At 38.7% G+C, this 4912-nt stretch overlaps 1 non-coding gene across 1 annotated transcript; it reads right to left on the reverse strand.

The window, feature by feature from the left end:
- Positions 1-3268: 3268 nt before the first annotated feature.
- Positions 3269-3404, reverse strand: LOC116217568. The gene has a single exon (XR_004162262.1). It is a non-coding gene; the product is annotated as a small nucleolar RNA SNORA66 (small nucleolar RNA).
- Positions 3405-4912: the final 1508 nt, after the last annotated feature.

The following is a 4912-nucleotide window of genomic DNA, read 5'->3' on the forward strand; positions in this document are numbered from 1 at the left end:
GGTGGTGGAGCTTCTTGTTGCCTCTGTGTATAGCCATAATCTGTAGCTGTGTGCGCTGTAGGATAGCCTCCATACGCAGCAGCAGTTGCAGCAGCTGCAACAGCCACTGGAGCAGGCCTGGCTACTGCAACTGTAGCTGCTGCTGGAGCGTAGGCTGCAGTAACTGTGTGCGCAGCAACTGGTGCCTGGTGGACAGTGTAGCTAGCCACTGTAGTTGGATGGGAATAGGCTACACCCGAAGCTGGCTGCTGGCTATATGGGAAAAAGACAGTAAGTAAATAATCAAATTAATTCAATGTACTAAGCTAATGCCTAGACATTTCAGAATCTTGGATTTGATTAACACTTGGCTATTCTACAAGTCACCGAGGAACAGCTATCTACTTATGAGTACCTTTCAATGGGTTCTATTACCTCTTTCTCCTCCATGAAAAAACATCTATATCATTTCGAAGTTTCCATAAGTACAGAAAATTGAGTGGCCGGTGAATTTTTCTTAGAGAGGATTTGTGGGTTGGTTTTATGATTGTTTCTACCTGTAGCAGTAGAATTCTTTAATTCAAAGAATTCAAAACACTCAAAACAATATGTAAGTCTTTCCATACGTAAGCTATCTTTCCATGTCTAACAAAATTTTAAGTGCTTTATTAGTTCTTCAATAAAGCTATCTACCAAATTAAGATAACTACTTTCCTGCGACAGCTCATTACTGACCTGCACTTGCATGATGTTTTCTCGTAAAATGCACTGAAGTTATGATCTTTATCAACTTCCATGAACTCTTAAAATTAAAACAGGAACACTTAAAAGCATACCTCTAATACCATTTTCCCACAAAAAGATTAGAATTATTAAATGCTGGCCCTGCTTGTATAGCAGTCCACAGCCTCACAATATAAATCATATGAATCATCAACAAAGGACAGGCAGATCAAGCAAGAAGACTGCCATCAGGGCTCTGGCAATCTTCCAAGCACATGCTGAGCCTGATCTGCCTCTCAAAAATTTGCGGGTGGGATATTAATATGTGGCTATTTACAAAGAATGCGTAAACACTACCAGTCCAAATAGAAAGTTATGGCCTCTGAAATTTAATTATTTGAAGAAAAAATGATGTTTCTGCCCTACTTCAATCTGTAACCACGCATTACAATTAAAGCTTAGAATAGTTACTTCAATTTATAACAAATACAGCAAACTGGCAAAATAACACTGACTGCAACAATGACAAAAAATGGAGATTCAGTGATTACTATGATTTTGTTTTCTACATTTCTACCACATTTCTACACTATGGTTCAACTATCATGATTTAAGAATCACGACAGGATTTCAGATCTCCATAGCACTATTGAAAGATAATGAAAACCCCATTTCATGTCTATCAAAAGACAGTATCTCCTATTTTAAAGATGCTATCTCACTTGGAACATACTTGGCAAGTTGGAATTGCAGTGCAGTTCTGCTCAAAACCAAAAGGAACAAGAGGTCACAGTATTTCTTCCACAAGCCTACAATATTCTCTCTAACATAACTACCAGAAATGAAGCATCCTTTTGCTGTAGATATAATTTTTGCTAAAGACATTTCCACAACTCCCTTGAATTTAGTAACTAAAAAGAAATAAAACTGTAATTTAATTACAGCAGAACAAATCAACATATGAGAAAGCCATTCTTATGGCAGAAACACACACACAAAAAATTATTACTACTGGGCTTCCCTATCCAGACTCTACCTCTTTCCACCACAGGCCCTTGATATTTCATTGCTCAAAACACCAACTACATTCTGTCCAAACTAAACTCACAAGCATACTTATTTTCAGCTTCTGAGCTTAGCAGTGGAAGGAAAAGATGTGAATAACAGAATCACAGAATGGACTGAATTGGAAGGAACCTCAAAGATCATCAAGGTTCAGCCCTCCGGCTGCAGGCATGGTTGACAAGTGCTAGATCAAGCACCAGCTCAGGCTGCCCAGGGCCCCATCCTGGCCTTGAGCACCTCCAGGGATGGGATGCCCACAGCTCTCTGGGCATCAGTGCCAGCAGCACACTGCCCTTTCAGTGAAAAGCTTCCCTGACAACTGATCTGAACCTCTCTTTTAGTTTAAAACCATTTCCCCTTGTCCTATCATTATCTACCTGCACAAAAATGTGCTTTTTCTCTTGTTTATAATCTCTCTTTAAACACTGGAAAGCTGCAATGAGGTCTCCCAGCACACTACTCCAGACTGAACAAGACTAGCTACCTCAGACCTTCTTCACAGGAGATGTGCTCCAGCTATCTGAACATTTGTGCGGCCCTCCTCTGGACCCCTCCAACAGCTCCACATCACCCGTGTTTAGGGACCCCAGACCTGGACACTGTACTCCAGCTGGAGCCTCAGGAGGGCAGAGTAGAGATGGACAATCACCTCCCTCACCCGCATTGGTGTAGCTCCTAACACTGCTTGAAGCAATTCCTCCTGCTTGACATACATAGGTACTGTCTTTGTTTTATCAGTTCAGGTTCAGAAATCAGACTCCACCAGAAAACTCAGGAAGACTATTTTATGGTGGTAAAAGTGAATGATAATCTATAAAATTAGGCAGCGTTATCCATTTATTTAACAGCAAAGACGAGTGAATGTGTTAAGATTAATTCACAGTGTCACATGAATCTAATAAAAACATACAACACTGACAGTGCAGGCAGGCTTATACTTTAACTTGTACTGCACCTGAACTCTTCAGCAATCCAACAAGGAAAAGCCTTGTTTCACCTTATCCTCAACCCCAGCCCTGCCATCCTGTTCCATCCCTTGTGTTAGTTCAGCCACTTGTCAAGCTACTGATTTACTGCATTCATTTCGCAGAGCACGATCAGATTTTTTTTTCTGGACTCATTTTTTAACACAGTAGAACTGTCAGAAACATTGGAGATCAGAGAACAGTATGCCTGCCAGAACACGAGGTATACACATGGAAGCAGGGAAAAAATGGGAAAAAGAGAAAGAAGAGAAGCCTGTCCCAAAAGTATTAACTCCTCACATTTTATGGAACCATGCTCAGTTTACTATTACAAAATACATTAAGGTGCTCACAACACACTGTGAGGTAACATTATTAGACAGTTTATAAAAGAAAATGCTTTTATTCTCAGAATATATATTACTAAAGCTTTCTGAGTTTTCAGTATTCAATATTGTGAAGAGATTTTGATGGCTCTGAACAGAAGCTTTAAATTCTGCCCAGTACCACTTCTTTGCTATTTTTCTAACTAACTTCCTTATCATGGTATAGAATTAACAGCCCCAATCATTTGATTTCTAAGGCTAATACAGTTCTATTACCATGTTTACTTTAGCAAACTGTTCCCCTTGCTTCTGCAACATCATGCAGAGCTAGTGATCGAGTTTGCAAGATTAGATATTCTAGAATATTCCAGAACAGACTATTACTGCCTTTTTAAGAGAACTACTCATTGCAATACATGGCATCTTCTTTCCAAATTTATGAGGCTTCTTTTTCTCTCTTTTTAATATTAAGATGACCAGACACTTCCACATAACTAATTTCTGCTAAAGGATTTTTGAGCTGTTTTTTCTTCAACTTAGTACAGGTATTTATGTCAACTAAAAATGAAATTGCAAATATAGGAAAAAAAAAAAATCTATGTTTTTTCTTGAAATCTTGGAGCCTATTCTCCAACTCCTCTATCAAAACAGAAAGTAACACTGTAAACTTCTTAGTGTTCACAGAAGCATGTTTAGCCAATGTATCAAAATGCGTAAAATTAGCACCCATAACTTCATCTTGTCATAATTTAAGTTTCATTTTCAACAGCTGTATTTTAAAACACAGCACAGGTCGATTTTCACCTTGAAGACATGTTTGACTCATTTAAATGAGCAATCATGTCCACTAAAAATGCAAAATCAACCCAAGTTTGATAATTAAATAAGAAAATGTCTGCTTAGTAGAAAACAACATGCATCGTCACAGGTACACACAGGTGTAGGTAGGCTGAAATACTACCATCAGCAATCACTGCATTTCACTTGCCAAGTGGCACAGCCCCACATAGCATCATACACGCATACCAGTTGGATGGAGCGGGTATGGTGGGATGAGAGATGGAGTCAGCACTGCACTGCAGCCTCCACTCCGCAGTTCTGTTGCCGCCTACGCAGTTTGCACTGAAGCTATGTACAATCATTTCATGAAAGATATCACTAAAAACTACAACAATGGTAGAAGTTTACAGTTACGTGGGGCTGTGCTACTGGCTGCTGGGGGGGCAGACGGCCCGTGGACTGGCCTACTTTAGAGCACCAAACACTGAAAACTCTCTTCTTGCAACTAAAGGACATCCCTACATTTTCAGTTTTAACCTTCTGAAGATCACCATTCTGATACAGATTAAAGACAATGGCTAAGCCCAATTTTGTCTCTACCCAAATTATAAGTTTTCTCAAAAATGCCAACTTCTAAATAACATTTCTAGGAAACTTATTTTTTTCGTACAAAGAATACATTTTTCAGGATAGCTTAACATAACAGTTATGCTACTCATAAGCATAATTTTTAAACTACAAGTATCTTTAAGTAAAACAATTAAGCCTTGTTTCTTGAATTCTAACTTCTACAAATATTTTAGAATTAAGGAACTCATATTTATTGAGATCTAACTGCAGACTTTCTCAAAGTTTGATAGACTACTGTGTTACTAGCAGGATAGTAAAACTGTTTAAAAATACAGCTCTGCATTTTTTCTTTCAGAGACTGTAAGACTGAAATAAGTATGACCTAAATCTACAAAAACTGAAATAAGCATTACAACCTACTGCTTCTTTACAGAAACACATATGGAGGCACTAATAAGTAACTGATGAGATGAAGCTGCAGGTCTGTGAATGAAGTCTGGGCTG

This window comes from Meleagris gallopavo, chromosome Z, assembly GCF_000146605.3.
Source record: "Meleagris gallopavo isolate NT-WF06-2002-E0010 breed Aviagen turkey brand Nicholas breeding stock chromosome Z, Turkey_5.1, whole genome shotgun sequence".
In the NCBI taxonomy this organism is placed as follows: Eukaryota; Metazoa; Chordata; class Aves; order Galliformes; family Phasianidae; genus Meleagris; species Meleagris gallopavo.